This window comes from Lygodium microphyllum, chromosome 30, assembly GCF_053477565.2.
Source record: "Lygodium microphyllum isolate KBCC chromosome 30, Lygodium_microphyllum_v1.1.10, whole genome shotgun sequence".
In the NCBI taxonomy this organism is placed as follows: Eukaryota; Viridiplantae; Streptophyta; class Polypodiopsida; order Schizaeales; family Lygodiaceae; genus Lygodium; species Lygodium microphyllum.
Window position 1 is genome coordinate 39,555,999 of NC_141164.1, and position 25,084 is coordinate 39,581,082.

The 25,084-nt window shown below is 42.3% G+C and overlaps 1 protein-coding gene across 1 annotated transcript in view; it reads left to right on the forward strand.

The window, feature by feature from the left end:
• Positions 1-1,174: 1,174 nt before the first annotated feature.
• LOC148009757 (uncharacterized) overlaps positions 1,175-25,084 on the forward strand; it is a 53,665-nt gene continuing 29,755 nt past the window's right edge. The window contains exon 1 of the mRNA XM_087672332.1: positions 1,175-1,304. The gene's annotated coding sequence lies outside the window, so the exon portion shown is untranslated. The remainder of the gene's footprint in view (positions 1,305-25,084) is intronic.

Genomic DNA, 25,084 nt, shown 5'->3' on the forward strand with positions numbered 1-25,084 from the left:
GAGAGAGAGAGAGAGAGAGAGAGAGAGAGAGAGAGAGAGAGAGAGAGAGAGAGAGAGAGAGAGAGAGAGAGAGTGCTTCACATGTGTATGAAAAGCTCGAGATACCTCAAGGGGAGGTTGGTTTGTAAGAACATGGTTTAAAGAGCTTTTGACTGCTTTACTTATGGTTATGTAGGTTGAAAGCTAATGTCATTTTTAAATATAACTTGGCAATAGCTTGATGGATGCACATTCTTGAAATGCATCTATTTTAGTGGAAGTATCTTGGTGCACAACTCCAATCCCACACTCTCCAAATATAATAATATAATAGAAAAGAAAATTATGAAGCCTTTAAAGCAAGTTAAGAGTGTGGAATAGAACTTAAAAGCTTTGACGTTTAAGATGTGTGATAAGAACATTCAATCTTTTAAAAAGGAATCGAATCCCAAACATACTCAAACAATGTCTATGTGGGTGGAAGCAACGTAGAGAGACAAGAAAAATGGTTTTTACATGGCAGGCACAATCCCAAGTTGCCTTTACACAATTCCAAGTTTTGAACCCTTTTGAAGAAGAAGAAGAAGAAGACATCAAAAGTGAAGGCCACATTAGTCTTGAATGCCTATAGAAGTTTTGGGGATTAGAGAGAGAAAGAGTTGAAATCGATGAGAGAGATAAAGAGCAAGAGACAATGGAGACAGAGAAAAAGAGAGAAGTATGCCTTGAATGTATGCCACGTGTTAGTCATAGAAGCACCCCCTCACTTGCATGGGGGCATTACTAGCTAGTAATAGTTAGGATGTGAAGTGCCCCTAATCGTTATTAATGCTTGCACTGGCAGAACCTAAGAGCGTAGCACTTGCATGGGGGGCATTACTAGCTAGTAATAGTCACGATGTGAAGTGCCCCTAATCGTTATCAATGCTTGCACTGGCAGAACCTAAGAGCGTAGCACTTAGTAATAATTTATTAGAAAGTTTCTAGACTTTAGCAAATATATATTTGTTAAGAAATTTGAAGGCCTCTCAAACAAATCGCTTCCATAATATCAAGGAATTTCTTTGAAGAGACCAATCAGATGCTCATCTTATTAGTAAAACTTATTTATATTTTAGGTAAAATTCCATTAGACCCATGCTATACGCCCGGGGGCAAGGCCAGCAACAAAAAAAAAAAGTATATTCCACACAAAACAATTCGGGAAAATTAAGAAAAAACTGCTCATTTTCTTTTCAAAGAACATCGTCAGCAAGGGCTTTTGTCTTTCGGGCTCGGGGGTGGAGGAACGTCTGTTGCGGCGAGCTCTCTTCGTGTTCTTCCAGGTGAGTAGGGCCTCCTTTTCCTTTCTTGCTTCTCGCTTTGCTGGCTTCTCACTTCGGAGCAAGGCCGTTTACTGTCTTCTGTTTCTGACTGGAGTTAAGTGAAACAAAAGTGAGAAAACTCAGGGATTACTTGGTCTCCGAGGAAGGAGAGCTTTAGTTGAAGGCTGCCTTCTCACATTTGTAGCTTTAAATCTTCATGGTTGTGCCCTTTCCTGGTTTGAGAACGACCTCCCTGTTTCCGCTTCGGAATCTTTCACGGGGACCGTGAATCCATTAATTGTATGCAGGAGGCCAGCATGGCTGTGACTGAAGCCATTACTAGAACCTTAGAAGGTTGTAGAAGGCTAGCACCCAATACGTGCTGTCAACTCGTGATGCATTTTACTTAAATTAGCACACTAAATAATGTTTCTGGAAATTTTCAGTAATTGCTATCCGAAAATTTTGTTATTTCATACTGGACCTGTTAACTGAAAGGGCAGCAGGTACCACTCATGGTACTTGATTGGTAGTCACCTAAGTCTGAAGTGATGATGCTGTTAGACACATTTTGCATTGCAAATAAGCTTTTCAAAGCTAACAACAAAGAAATGAGGAGGAGCACAACGTCAAGGATGCTCAATTTTGTACGTATTGCTGGTTAGGGCAGATGCTATTGCAATGGTATGCTATGCTGACAAGGTGACTCTTCTTTGTTAGTTTACCCCTAGTTAACTTGAGCCAAATGACCTACTTTTAGGAAATAATTCTAACAATGAAGTAGTATGGTTACAAGGTGATTCTTCTTTGAAAGATTATCCCTAGTTAAATTGAGTTAAGTGGCCTACTTTTAGGAAATAATGCTAAAAAAAAAAAAGAACCACACCTCATTTGGCAAAATATACATGGAAGCTCGAAAAATTATGAAGAAGGAAAATTTCAATGAACTTGCAACTCCACTATTTGATGCTTAATGGTGTAGAATTAGAAAACCTCAAACCAAGATGATGCATCACAAAATAAGAATAACAAAGAATAATTAATTGTAACACCAACAAACACATTGTCTTATGAATATATAAATGTGTAAACGTTGGTGTGTTTGTACATGGTTATACACATGCACATACATAAATCACACTTTTTGGTTAAAAATCCATATTTCATGTGCAAAAAAGAGTCTCACAGTGTTAGGGAAACTCTATTAAAGTACATTAAAGACGTGAAGGAAAAAACTTTAAAATAGAGTTGATTTATTTCCTATTGTTGAAAGCAATCAAAGAGAGGCTGATACAAGGGTTGATAAATCTAGGACAAGATTTCAATTAGAGATTATTACACCATTCATTTGCTTCTTGAAGATGCTAAATTTTGTGTGCTTGCTCTTGGAGTCATAGTGCATAGGTTGAGGATGTGTTTTCATTTGATATGTCTTGGCAATTTGGTTCATGGATTCCAATCACATGGTATATTGTCTTGAGGATTGTGGGGAATCAATTAGATTTGTTGGATTTTAAGACATACTTAGTTTCCCAAATGTTTGTGTTATGTGATAATATCCAAATTTCACTTGTGTTTGAAAGATCTTGTATAATAAAATACTTTTGTTATCAAGAAACTAATCTATACAAGCCTCTGAATAGCCAAATGAGCCATAAGACTTTATAATAGTTGCGTCTTTATCAAAGAGTTACTCAAATCCAATTCCTTGATCATTTTATTTTGATTTTTGACAAAGTCAATTTTGTAGTTAATGTATGTGTTATATCTTGAATTTTAAAAATCACATTTTTCATAAGTAAAGATTATGGTGCATCTAGAGTCAAAATATTAAGATCTAGTAATGGCTTTTTGAATACAAGGTCATTTGTTGTGTAAAAAGTGGAAATATTTATTATTCTATAGCTAATTTCAACTACTAATAGCTAGTTTCATGATTGAAACTAGCCTTTGCGTATCCAGAGGGAAGTGAACTAGTAAAATGCAAACTCTTAATTTAGAAGAATAGGAAACCCAACAACTTTAAAGCATACTCAACTCAAGCTAGAATTCTCTTGCACCACATGCAACACTTGTTGGTCCCAAAGCTTAGCTCCCTTTGTGGTATTTCTTAGATTACAATAGAAAGCTTTGACGTAAATACATAAGATTGCATCTCGAGTAGTTTCTTGCGATTGTACTAATTCACAGTTGCTCAAGGACTATTACCTTCATTGTTGTAATTTGGACTATTCAAATGCCCACTCGAACACTTTAGACTCCCAAATCCTAGGAGATCAATCCAACAACTAAGCTCAAATTTATGGAGTATTCCTCATGCAAACCTATTGTATACAATTCCCAAGCATACTCTCATTGTTTGCTCACAATTAGTGGGTTTTTCTTGTGATAGAATTGTGATACACTTCCCTTTGCTATCATCCCTCAAACTAAAGCAAACCATTGCCACACTTGGGTCAAAGAGAGTGGGAAATGAAGGGGATTGTCGCATTGCAGCAAAGTAGGACGAGTCTGGGGGCAGCCAAGCTCCTCCAACAATCTCCGAAGCCACACAACCTCACATGTGGTGGAAGATGCGGCTCGATACTCCGCCTCAGTAGTAGACGAAAGGGCTACTATGGGCTGCTTCTTGCTACTCCATGAGATAACACCTGCACCCAAGGTAAAACAGTAACCTGTAGTAGATCGTCTGTGGTCCACATCACCGGCCCAATCGGAGTCGCTCCAACCTGCAAGAACAAGATCTGAACCACGTGTGCCTGCGGGATAATGAATCCCTAAATCAGACGTCCCCCTCAAATACCGAAGTATCCTCTGAGCAGCCTGCCAATGCACCGTCTAAGGTTCACTCATAAACCCTGCCAAGAGCCCAACAACAAAACAAAGATCAACACGAGTGTTGAGAAGCCAAATCAATGATTCAATCAACTGACGATAGCGGGAAGCATCCGCCATGGGAGAAGCTAAATGGGAAGTGGCCTTCCAGTTCGGATCCATAGGAGTAGAAAGGGTCCGACAATCCTCCATCGCAAAAGAAACCAAGAGCTCCTGTACATATCTCTGCTGAGAGATGAAGATCCCCCTCTGAGACTGATAAATCTCATGGCCCAAAAAGAAATGGAGTAGACCCAAGTCCGTCATCTCGAACGTCCGATGTAAAGCTGCCTTCGTCTCTTGGACCTTTTGTGCATGATCACCTGTGATAATCAAATCATCAACATACAACACAAAAAGCATACAACTAGCCTCGGAAGTGTGTACATAAAGCTGCGGATTGGCCTTGGAACGCCGATATCCCAACTGTGACTGAAGGAATGAATCAATCTTCTCGTTCCATGTACGCGGAGCCTGCTTGAGGCCATACAAGGCCTTCTTCAACCTGTAGACTTTTCCATCTGAAGATCCAAAGCCAGGAGGCTGCTCTACATAGATCTCCTCCTTCAAATCACCATTGAGGAAGGCTGACTTCACATCCAATTGGTAGACATGCCATCTCCTATGGCCAGCCAAGGCAAGAACAACTCGAATAGTCGCCATACGAGCAGTGGGGGAAAAAGTATCATGACAATCAATCCCTGGGCGCTGTGCAAAACCTTTAGCAACAAGGCGAGCCTTGTGCTTGTCCAAAGAACCATCGCTAAGGTACTTGGTCTTGAAGACCCACTTAACGCCAATCACCTTCTTATTCGGGGGGCGAGGCACGAGTGACCAAGTGCCATTCCTCCCATTAGCCTCCAACTCGGCTTCCATAGCTTTCTTCCATGGTGCGGACTGTAAAGCCTCCTTCACGGAGGTGGGCTCTTGATCTTGCATAACACGGGTCATCAAACAATAGTTAGAGCAAACAAGCTCTGTAGAATGTGCCTGGTGCCTTTGTGACCGCCGCGGACCATTCTGCGGTCCCCACTCCTCAAGGACCCCCTCGATCCCTGAATTACGGAGTGTGTCACGGGCCCAACGAGGAGGAGACCGGACCTCTCCTCGTCTCTCTCCAGCAGTTGAAGACTCTGGGATATCCACCGGTGATAACGCCTCGGGGGTGACCGGTGGAACAGTAGACTCTGTGTCAGAAACATAATCAAAATCAAAAGGCGCGGGCTCCAAAGGAACTGTAGCGGGAGCCCAACTCTCCCTTGGATCTCCAAGAACGGGATGCTCCTCACCCGCCGCTGGTATGGCCGGAACCTCCACAAAGCGCACATCTCGACTGGTGTACACATCCTGCTTGACGGGATCATACAAACGATAGCCTTGGGATTGGGAGCTGTAGCCAACAAATACCTGTCTTCGGGAAGCTGCTTCAAATTTATATCATGATGAGCCTTGGGAATGTGAACATAGGCATCACACCCAAAGATCCTAAAATAAGAAACATCGGGCTTAGTCCCAAAGTAAGCCTCAAAAGGTGTCATCCCATCAACGGCCGAAGTGGGGGATCGGTTAAGGATGTGGACTGCAGTAGCCATAACCTCGGCCCACAGAAACTGAGGTGTCTGTCGGTGCTCCATCATGGTGCGTGCCATCTCGATCACACTGCGGTTCTTCCGTTCAAGAATGCCATTTTCTTGAGGAGTGTTGGTATTAGTAAACTCCTGGTGAATACCTTTATCTGCACAAAAACAAGCAAACTCATTAGAAACAAATTCACCACCCTTGTCGGATTGCAAGGTCTTCAATCTCCGGCCTGATCGGTTCTTCTCAAAGAGAAGCCAATCCTTGAAGTGGGAGAAAGCTTCTGACTTCAATGCCAAAAAATAGGCCCATGTCATCCTGTTGTAGTTATCTACGATCAACATGAAGTATGAGCTCCCTCGCAAGGACTCGTTCCTCATAGGGCCACAAAGATCCGTAGATACAAGCTCCATCGGTGAAGTAGACCGCCGCGAAGCTTTGTGGGGAATGGCATCCCTATGCTGCTTCCCACGAATGCAGGAGACACATGGCTGTTGGCTCACCACTATGTTCGGCAACCCTCGAACAAGCTGTCCACGTGACGCCCTCCGAAGATAATCATAGTTGAGGTGACCAAACCGAGCATGCCATAGCTCTGACTGTGTCTGAGAGGTAAGAAGAAGAGTAGAGAGGGCGGTGGAAGACTTCAATTTGTAGATGCCGTTCTCCTCATATCTAGATGAGAGATCCTTCCTAGACGCACGATCAAGGACTCGCACCGAATCACTGTCAAACTCCACCAAAAGTCCAAGGGAGCAAATCTTATGAACTGACAGAAGATGATACCCTAAACCTGGTACATGCAAGACCTCTGAGGTATGGGTACCACCACATCCATCTGGAATAAGCTGCATCTCACCCCATCCTGCAATAGACACTGAAGAGCTATCTCCAATGAGAATCTGCCCACGCGAAGGTCGCAAACTGGGCAACACCATCTGATGAAGGAGTTATGTGCCGGGAGGCACCACTGTCAACGATCCACTCTCGAGCCTGGGGAGCCGTCATCGCAGCATCAGAAGCATTCGGTGTAGAGTCCTCAATGACAGCTAGATGAAGAAATGCAGTTGATGAGGGTGCAGCCACCGCTCCAGAATCCTTCGTGTCCTTCTTGTCTTTGTCAGGGCAATCCTTCTTCCAATGGCCAGTCTTTCCACAAATATGGCATGTGGATTCTTTGTCCTTGTCCTTGTTCTTCTTTGACTTGTTATCCCCCTTCTTCTTCTTTTGGTCCTTCCCCTTCTTCTGAGAGGCTTGACCTATCAGTGCCTCCGACTTGGAAGCATTCTGTCCCTTTAGTTGTTCCTCTTGGTCCAAGACCATAGGAACCAACTCTTCCCACCGAAGAGTGGACTCCCGCCCCGAAGCAATAAGGGCGGAGTAGAAAGCACCGAATCGTGGCGGCAATTGGGACAACAGTGTGATCGCCATGTCTTCGGAGGAAATCGGCTTCCCCGCATTCTGAACCTGCATCTGAAGCTGTCTAAGCTTGTTGATGTGCTCCCGCAACGAAGAAGACTTGTTTACGGACAAGGTCCGCATTTGTACCTTCAAAGAAACCCGCTTCATAAGGGTCATCCGGTTATACATCTGATCAAGCTCCAGCCATATCTCCCGAGCTACCGTCAAGTGCTCGATGTGAGCTATCACGGCTGTAGTACAAGACAGAAAAAGAAAGGAATGAATCCTGGCATTCAGTTTGTCCCGGTAAGATTGTGCCTTGGCCAACTCCGCATGAGCATCGGAAGAGAGTTTGGACTCATCTCTCACCGAGGGCCGGTCGATCTCCTCCTGTACAAGCTCCGCCAAATCGTAGGACTCAAGGATGGCCAACATCATCACGCACCAGATGCGGTAGTTGTCGCCATCGAGCTTTTGATCTGCGGGAAGAGCCGGTAAGACAGGCACCTTCCGGTCCATAATCGTCTGGAACTCCAAGTCAATCTCTGTAGACATCTTCACCTGTAATGCCTTCACAAACGCAAAAGCAACCCCCTCTGACTGTGAAAACGCAGCCTGCTAGGGCTCTTCCGCGTCCCGAAACTTCTTCACCCACCGGAGGCGATAAAAAAACAAAACCTGCACTTGAAAGCTGAAAACTCAAACTTTCTCCTCGTCGAAACAGTAGAAAAACAGCAGCAAATCCACCACCTGGACTCCTTTCCTGCACGCCCACGCTCGCTTCAGCCTTGTTCCGAGACGCAGCCCTCCTACCTGCCCTCAAACGCTGAAAACGCAGCCTTGTGTCGCGATAGAAACTCCTCTTCAGGTTGGTTCTGTACTCAGTCAGCCCTCCAACACTGCTCTGATACCATGTCAGAGTGCAGCGGTGCGGAAGCATAGGACAGAGAGAGAGAGAACGTAGAGAGAGAGAAGAGAGAGAAAGAGACAGTGGAAGATGAAGATTTGCTGTATAAAGTGTGCTGTATACAAAGATATGCAGATATATACACGGGCGCAATGCGCTGGACTGCGTGTCTCCACCTCGATGATGCAACTTGCTGTTCACCTCGAAGTCCGCTGCAGTCTGCATGATCTCCTGACTGAAATCTGCGAACAGAGACGGAATCTGCACGAGCCTCCAGCCTGTAATCTGCGAGCAGAAGAATGTGGGAGACTGCTGGAAAAATCGGCTATAAATAGCCAAAAACCTGGGCGCCAAAATATGCAGGTCTGCTGCATTTAATACAGCCGACTGTACTGCAGCAGGTTGGACTGCCACGTGGCAGTCCGACTGGACTGTGGACTGTGCAGTCCGACTAGGCAATTGATCTCTAACAGTGATGGCATTGATCCCTCTACCCATAATGTATAGTCTTGACTTTGCCCCTCTAAAGCATCATTGGTTGGGATCTAGGATGGCGCACTCGGACGATTAACGTTAGCCCTTCCTAACTTGTCCCAATTTAACACTTAAGCTTTTTGTGGAAGCTCTCGGCTAATTGAGACCACCCTGCCATAGGAAAGATCCATTAGGGATCTAACCGTCCACTTCACTTGAGGAGTAGCTTTAGTTTTTTAATTATCCGACCATAATTTAGTTTCACATATAAAAGCTAGCTTTGCTAATTAACCCATTAAACCGTGTTCCTTCACGTAAGTTAAGCACAAGCACAAATACAAGGGAAAATCGTTCTTTTGGAAAACAAAATATCTATACATATTTATTGTTTTTATTCTTATTACAATCATTGTTTTAGTCCATAAGGACTTTGTTCAAAGGCCATATAAAAAAAAACCCACTAAGTTCGCCCTCAGCTAGCATCAGGGTCTTTCGGGAGATGCATTCAGGCTCGTAGGGCTTAAGCTAGTCCTAGAGTGTGCAAGGAACTATAGCTAGAGCCTCCTTGGTTTCTTGGTGCCTCTTAGCTAAACGACAAGTCCCTATGGAGAGAGCTCTTGTATTGGGTGTTGGTCACAGCATTTGGAGTAGTAATCTAGCTCTCTTAGTAAGGAGCTAAAGTATCTAACATTGGGGAGGTCTAGTGTGCACATTCAAGAGTGAATTTGTTTTGGATAAATTATTACTTAGAATCCATAAATAGTGCAAACATTCCTTTCAATGTGACAAGTAGTATGATAAGTGTACTTTGTCAAAGTGCATATGGAAGCATATGGACAAGGTTGAAAGACAATGAACAAGAGAGAAGAGGGAGAGAGAAAAGAGTCAGAACATAGAAATCTATAGTCAATGAATGCTAAAATGAAGAATGCAGATGTACAAGGGCTGTCGTTGTATCTTCTTGAGCTGGATCTTTCCCAACAAATTTGAAAATACAAGTGATGGGGGCAGGCTGAAGTGGTGCCATATATAGTCAAGAAAGAAAGATAAAATACGGCAAATCAGCTAGACAAATTTGGCCGATTGTTGCTAGATTTGGTCAATTTGTCAAATCTTGCCCAAATCTCACTAAATTTGGCCACTTGCGATCTTCGATAAATGCGATTTGATCAGCTTGCCCATTGGATTGCCTGCCAAATTTGCCCAGACATTGGTGCTTGCTAAAAAGGACGCCCAAATAACTGATAGGAAAATGTGTAAGTCCACTTGATAGAATTGATTGCACCAATTGTATCTTGAGAATGCAAGTCCCAAGGGTGACTAATCTCTAACGTCCCCTCTCAAATAGTCTAGGGGTGGCGAATCTTTTACACTCCCCCTTAAATCCTCGATGCGGTGTAAGGCTTAGGGATTTGGAGTGTTGTCAGAGAACAAATTGAGTTGTTCGAATTTGCCAATTATGGGCAGTGTCCATGTAATTCTTGTAGTGCAGATACTTTAATGTGTGTCAATTTAGTGTGTGTACTAAGTGAAGTACTCTCACTACGGACTAGAGTAAGTTAGCCTAACTCTAGTTAGTTGGTGGAAGGCTTGTTAGGTCAACCCATGACCTAACTTAGTGTTGTACTTTCACACTATCTTTTTAGTTCAGCAAGTACAGTCTACTTTCTTGCTTTAGTTTACTCACTGTCATTGTCTCTTGTTTCTCTCTCCTCCATAGCTGGTGCATTTTCTCACATTTGGTAATAGAGCAACTTGTGGGTAGGTTTTGTTTAGCATTCGCTAGCCGCCGGTGCTGCTCCGCCCAAGGTCTTGCTGTCACCAGCTTTTGTTTATGCTGCGGGCGAGGAAAGCTGAAGATTGAGTTATTGTCTACATAGCGGCTAGCTCCTCTCGTTTAGCCACTCAGCAGGCATTGCCATTGAGGCCGTTGCTACCTAGCAACATTCTGTTTAGACAATAGTGCTTGTGTAGCCAGAGGCATTGCCTATGCAACACCGCCCGCCTAAAACACTAGTGCCGCCACCTACTCCTCTTGCCTGGTATGCTACTTGTGCCATTGCCTATGGTTGCTTGCTCTACTTCTACACTTGGTGTGCCCCCCAAGTTTGCTTGCTGCATCGTCGGTAGCACTGTTCTTCGGATGCCTAGCATAAATAGTGCTTCACCTAGCACTAGCTATAGTGCTCTTGCTCGTCATTGTACTTGCTGGCGTTGCTGTCACAAGCGCCCTCCGCCCTGCAGCTGCCGCCCATCACTTGCATCTCCCTTGTCTTGTTGCCAGTGCTATGCTATTGTAGCCGCCAGTGCCGCCATTGCCTTTATCTCCTAGTCGCCGCTAGTTCCGCCACTTGGGTTACTCGCTCAGCCATTTGAGCTTCTATCTTTGATTGGAGAAATGCCAATCGCCTTGATTCCAATTTAACTTGAAGGTATTGACCTTTGCGTGCTTCCCGAGATGCCCAAGATTTGAGGCTTTTGCTCAAATCAGCACCCAATGCACGAATTGACACCTGATAACCCGACATTGCACAATTTCTTCTTGATTTGTACGAAAAATTTGGGGCTTTTTGGTCTAGAGGCTTTGGCATGCATTAGAGGCAGATTCCAGCTGTCGGTCACTGTTGGCATGCGGCCCGAGGTGACATTTTTGCAGATATTCAAACTGTAAGGTATAAATTTCTTTGAAATTTTGTGAAGAAATTTGGGGTTTTTGCCTGACATACATTCCAAGGTAGATATCAGGTGGTGCAACAACATTAAATCACTGTGATAGTTAGATTTGGTAGCAAATTTTGGGGATTTTCAGTATAATTTGGTGGGACTCAGCATTAAATTGCTGTAAATTGTTTTCTTTTGGGCATGCGTTTCGAGGCAAGTGTGGTGCAGCAGTGCATTGCTGATTTGTGTGACATCAGGCACATTTGGTAAGATTTGTGATAGGTTGATACTAGCATTCTCATCTCATGAGGGGATTTTTGGTACTCAACAGAGTACATTCTTTATAACAAGTGTTTGGCTGCTGATTTTTGTGCATCATTGACAACATGGCACATCAGGGGCATAATGATCAGAGCAGCATCCTTGGTGTTCTCACTCAGGAGTACAAGCTTGATGGCACAAACTACCCTTTGTGGAGTTTGATGGTGTGCAACCTTCTTGTGGTGAAGGATTTGTGTGACTATGTCATTGGTGATTTGTAGCGACTAGCTTAGACACCTTAGCGCAATGCCAGAGGATAGGTTGCTGGCATTGCTACCCCTCCTCCCCCTCCTATCGAGGATCATTGGAGGCGGGACTCGAAAGATGCACAAGCACTATTTTTGATTGCCTTGTCAGTCGAAAGGGCCATCATTTTGCATATACGGTCTTGTAGGATCTCAAAAGTTGCTTGGGATGTACTAGAGCACATGTTTGCAGCACATAATGAGGTCAGGATATCTTATCTCCACAGAGAGTTGGCTAATGTAATTATGGATGAGGGTGATAGGATGACAAATCACCTTACATATATATAGGATATGCGTGAGTAGTTGCTCAATGTTGATGAGGTCATTTAGGATGTAGAATTGGTAAACATTACATTGAATTCTCTTTTTGAGTCATATCTTGGTTTCCACCCCTCTTTGATGTTGTCTTTGAGAGGGGGGGGGGGGGGGCATTTTGGGTAGCAACCCCTTACATTTGAGGAACTAGAAAGCGTCTTGTTGCAAGAGGAACAGACTCGGAAGAATGTTGCATTGGATTCGAGAGATGTGGCTATGCTTTCAAAGTACGAAGGCAAAGAGAAAGTCCTGCAAAATGTGAAAAATCAGCAAAAGGTTGATGTTGGACGGCCATCAAATAAGACTGCCCAAGAAATGGAAAAGTCCAAGAAAAAGTAGAAATGTTATTATTGCAAGAAGCCTGGTCATTGCATTGATGAATGTAGAAAGTGATTGGCCAAAGAGAAGAAATGCTCTGGTTTGCCTGTTCAAGAGACATCATCCAGCAAATCTATTGGTGGTGTGCTTTAACTAACTTTGTGGAGGAGGACTACGCATTTCTTACATGTAGTTTTGATTCTTTGATTGCTGATTCAGCATTTAATGCTGCTGAAACACAGCATACATGGTATTTTAATAGTGGGGTGTCAAAGCATATCACCTCTAGGAAATGTCTCTTTACCTTTTTGCATTCGGCCCTTGTTGGGAAGTGTGTTACATGTGCGAATAACAACAGTTATGATGTATGTGGCATTGGTTCAGCCACGATTACTATTGCAAATGGTTCTGATTTCATGCTTTTGGATGTTTTGTTTATGCCTGGCATTACAAAGAATATGTTGTCTATATCTACTTTTAATAGGCATGGCTTTCGGGTCATCTTTGAAGATTACAAATGCCTTGTCAAAGATAGGTAGATGGATTATGAACTCTGGCTATCTGGCACCCTGCATAAGGGTCTCTTTTCGTTGAATACGTATGAGAGACACTCTCATGATGCTTTGGTAGTTAGTACTCTTAATGGCAATGTAGAATGTGTAGCTATGGCATTCTGGCTATGGATTCACGAGTTTTGATAGTTTGATGACCCTTTAGAGGTGTCCGATGATAGATGTTTTGCCTCAAGTGGAGACCCCACCTCCTCGTGGATGCGAGGGATATGTTTTGGGCAAAAGGCATAGGTTTGCTTTCAAGAAGTATGTATGAGAGTGCGCAACAGAAGAAAGAACTCGAACGTGCGCGAGAGAGAGAGAGAGAGAGAGAGAGAGAGAGAGAGAGAGAGAGAGAGTCTGCAAGAGAAGAAGAAAAGAAACCTGCAATGAACAAAGAACAAATGCTGAATACAGGAGGATTGATCAGTCCTTGCACGTAGCCCACTGACGGAGACCCCACCTCCTCGTGCATCCGAGGGATGTGTTTTGGGCAAAAGGCATAGGTTTGCTTTCAAGAAGTATGTATGAGAGTGCGCAACAGAAGAAGGAACTCGAACACAGGAGAGAGAGAGAGAGAGAGAGAGAGAGAGAGAGAGAGAGAGAGAGAGAGGAAGAAGAAGAAGAAGAAGAAAAGAAACCTGCAATGAACAAAGAACAAATGCTGAATACAAAAGGAGGATTGATCAGTCCTTGCATGTAGCCCACAACGTCAGTGATTGAGGGCACTGGATTAGGTTGATGATGATGGCACACCGAAGATGGAGAAAGACGACGGAGTTGGAGTATGCACCTGGTGGAGAGAAAACTGAATGAGATGACTCACTACCAAGTGGGAAATGGGTATATATAGCCAAATATCCCAAAAACCACCCAACTTGAAATTTGGGGCAAAACATATGGCCAATCAGCATTTAATGTTGGTAAAAATGCCAGAAATGCTCAAAAAAATCCTGGAACGGCTGGACAATGTTTGGCAGGCTGAAGAATGCAGAAATTGCCCCGAGAAATGCACATAAAATCTTGTCTGGAGGAGAAAATGCATTGAAATGCAATAAACTGAGTGCTCTAGAATGAGCTATTTCCTTTGTCAAAACAAGTGATAGACAGGTTAGAGCTCCTAAAGTCCTCATCTAACTTAGACTGAGGCTCACAGGCAGGAGATGACAAGGCATAACAAATATGACTACTAACAGGATGGAGTAGTGTGTGCTGTTTGGAAAATGCAGGTTATTCACTCCAGTGTTAGTGGTCCCATGAGGACAAGTGCACTTGGGGGTCATCTTTATTTTGTCACCTTTATTGATGACTCCTCTCACTATACATGCATCTATGGGCTGAAAGCAAAATCTGATGTGTTTATGCATTTGAAACATCTTGTTGCAAAGCTTGAGGCTGAAACTGGCTTGAAAGTGCAGATAGTTCACACGGATAGAAGAAGGGAGTACATGTCTCGTGCTTTTGAGACATATTTGCTTGAAAATAGCATTATGTATCAAGCCACTACAAGAATGACACCGAGCAAAATGGTGTTGCTGAAAGGAAAGATTGGACACTTATGGAGATGACTCGTTGTATGCTGAAAAGCAAGGGGCTGCCACATAAGTTTTGGCTAGAAGGCCTTCAGTGTGCGAATCATATATTAAATCGTGCACCCACCAAAGCACTGAAGACGATCACATCATTTGAAGCTCGGCATGGCAAGAAACCCAAAGTTTACTACTTTCGGGTGTTTGGATGCATAGCCTATGCACATATTTTGAAAGAGCTTTGTGGAAATCTCGATGACAAGACCGTAAAATGCATATTTGTTGGCTTTAGTTCGGAGAGCAAGGGTTGTCGCTTTTATGATCTACACACAAAGAAAGTTTTTGTCAGTCGGGATGTCATATTTGCTGAAAATGCTGCATTTTCACATGATCAATTTGAGATACCAGCCGCCCATGACATTGATTATGTCTTTGAGGGTCTTTTGCTAGTTTCTTTGGAGTTCATGCCTGCTGTCAATGGCTGGACAGATATAATACAAGCAGCTATTGCTGCACCACATACTCCCGAACAGTAGGGTTATGATGATGGTTTGCCTCATGGAGTGGAAGGTGCAATACATCATGAAAGGGTTGCTGTAAATGCAGCCAAAACTCCTGAGGTGGTTGTTATGCACTCTCCAGGAGAGTAGAATAGATGCTCCCTTCCCTTAGCACACTAGAAGGGCTAATAGGCATGCAGCACATGATGTAGGGGGTTCTGTTTGGCTAATTTTATGGAAGTAGATGATTGTGATGAGCATGTGTTTATGAGCTCGTAGCGAGATGATGATGAGCCACTTCCGTGGGTGAAGCTTAGCAATATGTACATTGGATGTAGCCATGCAGGAAGAGTTGGGTTCTATTGCCACTACTCTACATGGGATCTTGTGGATTTACCACTTGGTAAAAAGACAATTGACAAAAAATGGGTTTCTAAACTCAAACCCAAGGCTGATGGCACTATTGATAGATACAAAGCATGCTTGGTAGCTAAGGGCTATGCACAGAAGAAGGGCATAGATTACGAGGAAACCTTTGCTCCTACATCTCCTATGAGCATCTACAAGCTTGTAGTGATTCAGATTGGGCTGATGTTGTAGATGCTAGGCAATCTACTAGTGAATAATGTTTCTTTTTGTGCCGCTTTTGCATTTCACGGCTAAGTAAGAAACAGGTTATAGTGGCTACCTTATTTTGTGAGGTTGAGTAAAGGGCAGCCTTCACATTTATCATTGGAGGGTCCTACCCCCATTCTTTCTAACTGTCGGACTGCTATTGCAGTAGCATGAAATCCTGTGTTTCATGCTCGCACGAAACACATTGAGGTGCATTACATGATGTTAGAGAGAGATGCTATGCAAGAGAGATCAACTTGATGTATGTATCCACACAGAAAAATGTTGTAGACATTTTCACCAAAGCATTACTATGTGAGAAGTTTGAGGCTTTTCGAAAGTGACAAAGTGTCAAACAAGTCTCAAGCCTAATGAGCCTTGCCAAATGTTCAATACATAAATGAAAACCACTAAAATTCAATCCTAAATCCTAGAGAATGTATCATGACTCATGCTCAATGTGCTTCTCAATGTCCTCATTCTCCTCATCATCAGTGCCACTACTAGAGTTCGAGCTCTCAAGGAGATTCATATCTTTAGCTACAATAGTACTTGTGCTAGCTATAGTACGAGTACGAGTTGATCTTACAGCTTGAATATACACCATAAGCTCCTCATACAACATGAATAAATATCCCTCTTCTCTTGAGAGATAGTAGAAATATCTTTTGCCTTTGTAATGTTGATTTTATCAACATTAATTTGCCTTGGCTCTATTGGATTCCCCTTTTGCTCCAACTTCAAGTTATAATGGCAAAATATAAGCTTCTCTAACTGGCAATACCAAGGTTGGATTGTCATGGATTGATATTCTATGGGCTGTCATGAATCCCAAGATACACTTGCAAGAGAGAAAACATTGCTTTTAGTGCCTTTGAGGAGGAAAAACATCGTTCTGATAATAGATAATGTATTTGGGATAGAAAATGCCACCTTTCAAACATTGACTTTGTTTTTGAATGATTGGAAAAGGCTTAAATAGGTAAGAAATGTATCCTACTTGTTCGTATGTTTCTTACGTTGGGAAACACATTTCCATGCAAGTATAGTAGACGAAGCTCTTTGCTCTGTACCATTAGAAAACCTGTCCATTGCATCACCATAGAGGAGAAGCTCCAGATGCTTTTTGTTGATGATTCCCTTTCTATATAGGATCACATCAACAAGATGGAGGACATATAGGAGGAACTTGTATCCCTTGGTAGACAATCTCATTAGAGGACATGGTGATGATTCTCTTACTCAGTTGCCATCTCCCAACTATGATGCCTTCTACATTAGCTTGCTTCTTGTTGGGTTTGACTCACACTTACACTCACAGAGGAGTGCCGGTGATCCTTCGTAGGACACTGGGGCACTTTTTACTCTCCTTACGATTCCCCCAAATTTATTCTCTTTTGTTTTATGTGCCTATGTTACATAGTTTGGGCACTTACCACGTTTTACACCTTTCGGGTGTAAACACAGTCTAGCAACCCTAAGGTTTAAGGGTTACACTTTGTACTTGCATTTGACACTCTTCAGATTATTGCATTGGGTGTTGTGCTATCACACACACACACACTCTCTTCACTGTCAATTGTACTCTCAGCCGAGCTTGAGCTTTGATCTCTATGCATTCTCTCACCTCTCACATTTGGTATCAGAGCTGGCCCTTCGCCACCTCTCAACTATCACCTCTCCGCAATCCCTAGGTGTTTGTGGCAGCTCCTGCCCGTCCTCAGCTCGCCAGGGCCAACCATTTTGGTCTGCGCCACTAGCGCCTACTAGACCTTGTCTGCCAATTGCTTGCGTGACAGACGCCCTAATTCCCTACACGCGCCGCCGATCTAGGCAACACCTTTGTCCTACGCGCTGCTACCACAGGCGCTCGCCGGCACCTATGGTCTGCGCTTGCCTCTAGTTGCGCTGCCTGCCTAGCCCCTGGTCTACTCGATTGCGCCTCCACTTGCTTTGGCTGAGAGCCATTTGCACAACCAGCTCCGCCCTTGTCTTGTGAGCCGAGCTCCACCAACGCCCGCCAAGCCCGCTTGATCTACTTGCTAGTCTAGCTTGACCTCCAAATGCAAAGTTCAAGGAGGTAAAATGATTTTTTTTTCTCAATTTTTAATTTAGGTTTCATTTATTGGAAAGGGCTTGTGCTTGGGCAGCATCTTTTTGCTCTTGCAAGTGTCAAGGACACATTTCTCGCAGAGATTTTATGAAATTGTTGTTAGCTCAGAGATGGGCAAATGTACATGAGTGACAGTATGGAATAGACTGAATTTGTGCATTTTGGAACAAGAAAATTTGGGGCTTTTTCATTTTTAGTGCTGCTGAGCATTGTTTGCACCTTAGACAGCGTATACTTCAGACAATTTTTGATAGAGTGTGGTTAGCTTTGCTAATTACATCAAAGTGTTTGCATTAATTTATGGAAATTCGGAGATTTCCAGGTTGGTCCAGCTTGAAGTATTGCTCCTTTGCTCTTTGATCAGGGACATTTACCATGGCCAATTAGGGCAAGGAGGATAGGTTGGATAGTAACAACTATTCTCTATGGTCTTTTATGATGAAGAGTGTGCTGATTGCAAAGAATCTTTGGGATTATGTTAGCGGTGAAGTTAGGCCTGGAGTTGTGGCTCTAGCTACACCTCCCTCGGGAGGATGTGGACAAAGGGTTACTCAACCCACTCAACCTGTTCAGCTTGCTGCCCGCTCTAGCTCAGCCACTTCCCCATAGATCAGTAGCACAAAAGGCATGGGACACATGGGATGCTCATGCTTTGTTACTGATTGCATTGGTAGTTTAGCGGTCCATCATCCCACACATTCGGTTTGCAACTTCTTCACGGGAAGCATGGCTGATCTTAGAGGAGATCTTTGCTGAAAAGAATGAGACACACATCTCTTTCTTGAAGAAAGAGCTTGAGACTATGAAGATAAATGAGGGTGATTTTATGTAGGATCATATAAATAAAATTCAGGACTTGCGTGAGTAGCTTATGAATGTAGATGAGTATTACTCACATGGACAGTTGATATCTATTACTTTAAATGCATTGCTGCCCTCGCATTTGGGCTTTTTCATACGGCCTTAAACCTCACCATGAGGATTTCCCTACAGTTACTTACTTTCCTTCAGTTGGTTAGTTTGCTCTTAGAGGAAGAGCAGATAAGAAAGAATAGTGGTGTGGATGTTATAGCCTCCGAGTAGGCTTTAATGGCAAGGCAGAAGGGCAAGGGTAGCTGAGCTAAAAATGCTCCGCAGAGCTCTGGGACACTAGGTGCTTCACAGAGTAGCAAGAAACAAGGGGACATGCAAGCCAAGAAGGGCAAGTGCCATTATTGCAAGAAGCCAGGACACTACACAACAAAATGTAGAAAGCGTATAGCCAAGGAGGAGTTAGGGATGTCTATTTTTGATGTACCTTCTATTGCTATTGAGTTCGTGTCTTTTGTTGTAGAGCGGGAGTATTGTTTTTACACATGCAATTATGACTCTTCTTGGGCTGATAGAGCATTTAGCTCTATTGAGGATGCGAGCACATGTTTTTTTGACAGAGGTGCTTCTAGGCATATCACATCTCGTAGGGATTTGTTTTCTTGTGTTATTGCAGCCCCTGTTGGCAAGTTTGTACAGTGTGCCAACAATGCATCATATCTTGTTAGAGGCATTGGGGAGATTGTGTTGACAGCCATTGATGGCTCCATTCTCCGCTTGCAGGATTATTTGTGCTGGGCGTAAAGAAAAATTTGTTATAAAGAAGAATTTGCTATCTATTTCTTCCTTGGCAAAGTGTGGTTTGCAAGTCACCTACCTTTGATGATGACAGATGTATGGTTAGAGATAAGGAACATATGACTTTGGTTTTGACTGGCATTTTATGTCATGGGTTATATGAGTTGGATGCTTATTCAATTGATTAGTTGGTCTATCTAGCATCTACTCTCACTCTTGCTATGTCATAGGCAGAGTTATGGCATGCTCGCACGGGGCATGTGAACTATGGTAGCTTGATATTTATGCAATATACATAGATGCTTGATGGTTTACCTCTCTTGGAGACACCTCGTGAGCATATATGCAAGGGGTGCAATTTTGGGAAAAATCCATTGTTTTTAATTTCCTCGTGATGTTACTTTTAGAGCAATTGTCAGATTACAGATTGTGTACTTGGATGTATGTGGCCCTATGCAGACAAAGTCATTGGGTGGTTGTTATTATTTTGTCACTTTCATTGATAATGTAACGAGTCTTCTTTGCGTGGATCGGTGGTATTCCCTGATTACAACTTAGTTACAAAAGTAACATTTATTACAAAACTGAGAAATGCAAATTAAGTTATAATCTTGGACAATGGATACCCTGTTGGCCCCAAAAGTGGCGGTCCTTTTGGTATTTATTTAACTTAAATTGAAGAAGAAGTTGATGTACAATGGGATTTTCCTTATCCCTTTCGGTATTCCAACTCCCCTTGTTGTCCAAAATGACCAGCAAGTCTTTAATCTGATTTGCCCCTTGATTCGAGTAGTCAATTAGCCTTTATCCACTTTTATGGAGATGGAAAAAGCCCCAATTTCATTGATTTGCTGGTTCCTCCACCTGAATTTGACTGAAAATAGCTTTAGCCCTATTGAATCCTAGTCTTGGAGCTTTCAATTTCTTACACCCTTTTAGAGGTTGTTGCTGAACCCAGATTTTTACTGCAGATTAGGTAGGGTTTATAGCAGAGAAATTTGAAATTTCTCAACTTTTGGTGATCTCAATGCTGTAATCTTGGGAGCAAGGTTGTAGAAAGATTGGGAGATGAGAGATAATGTTGAGGAGAGAGAAAATTCAGACTTTCTTCGCGAAGAACTGAAGAAAATTAGTCATTTACTGCTGTTGCATTGTCTCAACAGCTTGTAGATTCAAAGATCTGAAGAAAATTAGTCATTTACTGCTGTTGCCCTGTCTCAACAGCATGTAGATGCTGTCACCTGCTGTTGATTGGTCTTCTCCTGCCCTTGGTTCTCTCAGAAGGTCCGCCAATGGCTGCAAATCAGATCAGCAAAATCTCCTCTCTCTGTTGCCGGTGAATATATCTAAATGCCTCTCTCCAACCTCTAAAGACGTTTTTCAGTCTTGCATGGGCATTTTTGACAGGTGGTAGCCTTCCCAAATGGTTTTTTCAGCATTAGTTATAATTAAATATTAATTTTCATTCTTTAAATACTGAAAATTAACCTAATAATTATTTCTGTGCCCTGAAAAATAATTTGATTGGCTAAGGCTAGGCAACTTCTATTCTTGAGTGTCTCTGTGCCATCTTTGACCATCAGATTGGCGTTAGGTACCATTAAACGTCACTTCTCTAGTGTCACCAACTGACACTTATGGCCAAATGAATGATCTAGGCCAACAAGTGGCACCAGATAACACCAAGTACCTGTGTGGCGTAACTTATAACAATTTTTGCCTTTGACATCGCGTGATTTCCTTGGGTCCCGGGCTTGTAAATTTACTCTAATCCAATTACACCTCACATGTGCAACACTTACTTAACCATGTGATTAAAATTTGATCCACATGTTAAGTGAGGTTTTAAAAATACATGTCCTCATGATAGCCCTTCCCCTTAAAATCCTTGCAATTGTTCTCGATTGCATTGCTAGATGCATCAAAAACAAAATAGTGGATTGGAATTTCCGCAAGGCATCATAGTTAACAAAACATTGTGCTCTATTGCACAACCATTCCATAGGCCCAACACATGCTGAAAATTTCCAGCCAATCATAACATAATATAAGACTCACAAATAATTTTTAAAACATCGACGGATTATCATGTGACATGTCTATTTCTCATGAGCTCAACTCATATGGCAAAACCGAACCATAGCATAGCATAACCAAGCATAAATCATGGCTAGAACATCAATGGCATCATAAGGTATGTTGTTGTCCATGGAACGAGATGTAAACCATTGAAAACTGAGCATAATCTAATCACTTGCTGATCTGAGAACTGATCACAAACTGTTGCAAATGTGGTCCCAAACTGATCACAAACTCATTGCAAAAACTAACCAGCAATCAATGTAAAAATTGATGCAAAATTGATCCCAAAAGTGACCATAAACAATTCTAAAGCTCATAAAAAACTGAGCTGAAACTGCTCAGAATTTGTCTCAAAATTGAGGCAAAATTCATACCAAATTGATCATAAGCTGATGGATAAGTATAATTCCAGTGCTTGGGTGAAACTCTTACTCGTTTGCATACATTTCACAGTGACTAGTACACTAAGTAATGACCTCATGGCAAACATACTATCAGTGCAGTACCTTGGATGCATGCTGAATACATCCGAGATCCACTACATATGAGAGCCGTCCATAACTGGAGGAGTGGAAGTGCTACCTTCCCCTTGAGTATCAAGCAATACTCTGGACCCTTACTTTGCTGAACCGGATGGAGCTTGAAGCAAAAACTAACCAGCAATCAATGTGAAAATTGATGCAAAATTGATCCCAAAAGTGACCATAAACAATTCTAAAGCTCATAAAAAACTGAGCTGAAACTGCTCAGAATTTGTCTCAAAATTGAGGCAAAATTCATACCAAATTGATCATAAGCTGATGGATAAGTATAATTCCAGTGCTTGGGTGAAACTCTTACTCGTTTGCATACATTTCACAGTGACTAGTACACTAAGTAATGACCTCATGGCAAACATACTATCAGTGCAGTACCTTGGATGCATGCTGAATACATCCGAGATCCACTACATATGAGAGCCGTCCATAACTGGAGGAGTGGAAGTGCTACCTTCCCCTTGAGTATCAAGCAATACTCTGGACCCTTACTTTGCTGAACTGGATGGAGCTTGAAGTAAAGTCGGCTCTAACTCAAAGGCATCTAGGTAAAGTTGCAATAATTGAGGATGGTCTTCTAAGTCATCCTCTTGCATCCATTTGGCATCCATTGGTGAATAATTTTGAAATTTCACCAAGTATCTCTTGGAAACTTTACCATTGACCTTTCTTTCCTTATGTGTCAAAATCTGCTTGGGTATCAAAATCTCATCCAGCTCCTCAACCTCAGACCGAATTTCAGCAAACATATCCTTTGGCACCTCTCCATGAAAAGGCCTTAATGAACTGACATGAAAGGCATTGTGTATCCGCCAATGTAAAGGTAATTTTAGCCGATATGCCACATTGTTGATCTTCTCCAACACGTGGAAGGGCCCATAGTATTTGATACTCGGCTTCGATATGTATGAATCATAATGTTTGAGGTTTGAACCATAGTATAGTTTGTCTAAAGACTAACTTTGACGTAAGTCAATAATGGATCATGTATATGTAACGTATTATTCTCAATCGACTCTCATGTATTATCACTTAAGCTCGATTGGCCTTCCTTTGTTTAATAGAGAGTTTCATTGAGGTTTAAAACCTCCTCCCTCGTTAAAACTATTAAAAAATCCCTATAATAAAAAACATGCATTTCTTATTCTACCCCCTTTTGAAAGAAGCTCACAAAACACGTTTTTGATGTTTCGTTTCTAAACGTTTCTGACGTTTTTGGCTGCTATGGTGAGAAATTGAAAATTTCAATAAAATTAGGTATGAGATGAGTAAGACGGATAAGTAGTTGCAGAAATTTTCAAAAACCTATAAATTTGGAAAGTTAAGGTTTTTGCATTTTTTCTGAGATCTGCAAAAAATGGTGAGCAAGGCTGAGAAAATGGCAAGTAAGGTTGAGAAAATGGCAAGTAGGGCTGAGAATATTATGAACAGGGTTGAGAGAGGCTATGTGTGCATAGTTGCATGCAAGATTGTGTAGGGGATTGCGTGCAGGCTGAAAATGGTAGCAACACCTCCTCCAAAACAGCAACTTCTCTTGCTCGGACTGAATGTTGGCTGGCTATAGTAGGCCCTTGGCGGAGCGGCACATGTTGACAATGGCTGTTCAGAATCCACACATGGAAGTTGCTCTGATACCAAATGTTGGAAATGGAGAGAGAGAGTGTGAACACAAGAAAATGAGCAAGAGTGGGCAGCAATTCCACACTCAAAAGATGCAAGTGCTAGAATGATAGAATGAAAGTACAATAGTTCTTAAGTAAGTTAGACCTTCCCCTAACTCAACTAGAGTTAATTTAACTCTAGAACTAGCTCTAGAAGTGGTGATAAAACTTATTAATGTAGTTGTGTTGACATTGCAAACCAATTAACTAAAACATTGGGTGTTGCCCGTAGAATTGGCAAATTCTAACAAGTAGATGTGTAGTGCTAGATGAATCCACAAAAGCACAAGAAGTCCAATCTTCCCAAATCTTGCATCTTGTAGATTCTCCCCTTGCATTGCCAAGAAAGCATGAACTAAGCAAGATCCCCACTACTTTATACCCAACACTCTAGGCCTTCATGTAGAACACAATTTTGCCCGAATGCCTCACGATCAATGTAGAAGAGCCCATCTAACAATATTTGTTGCGGCAAATCTCTTGTAGATGCCACAAAACATAGGCAGGAAGAACTTATGTCTCAATAGTAGCACAAATAGGTCTTACACCAGCATTAGGTCGACACGATTGTGCCCATGACAGAATTGACATGCTGAGAATTGCATCACCATGCCCTAGACAACCATCTACTAAAGCACAAGAAGACCAATCTTCTTGAACCTTGCATCTTTTCAGATTCTCCCCTTAAACCGCTAAGAAAGCATTAACTAAGCAAGATCCTCACTACCTCGTACCCAACACTCAGGGCCCTCAAGTAGGATAATACAATTATGCCCAAATGCTTGGCGATCAACATAGAAGATGTCAAAAGTGGGTGCAACGATGGAAGCATGAAAATTTGTTGTAATAGACCTCACAACACAAAAGAGAAGAGAAAAGAGAAACATTGTAGTAGCCCGACACAAATCGAGACTATGGCTCAGTATATGCACTAATACAAGAATAATCTTTGCTAAACAAAATCCAAAAGATGTAGGTAACCCCTCAAAATTTTATGCATACATGAATCTGTTGATGGAACATGATAGGTGGCACCACCATCGAACTCTTCCACAAGACAAAGCATATCCCACTTTCACACTGTCAAAAATCCCATGACAATGAAAGAAGAACAAAGTCTCAAAGCTCTTATCGTGGCAAGAAGGGACATCTCCTTTCATTTTGTTCCATGTCTCAATCTCCCTACACCCTTTTGTCTCACACCTTTGCAGTAGACCTTCAACCCTACATGCTCTGACACCATATGGCACCCCTCTCTAAAGCTAGAATGCTTGAAGTACCTAGAGACAACATCCTTAGCAAAATTGAAATCTAGACATTAGCAAAGTTTCCAATAGAACACTTGTAGATGAGTAAACAATGTTTGCGTGCTGAGCATTAGTAGTAGAAGCTGTAGAATCCATGAGGAGGTAGATACAAAGAAGATGGAACTGAGGCAAGGGATTTTGAGGAATAGATGTGTGCCAAAAAATGCTGACTCACAGCAGTTTCAAGAGTTCAAGTGATAAA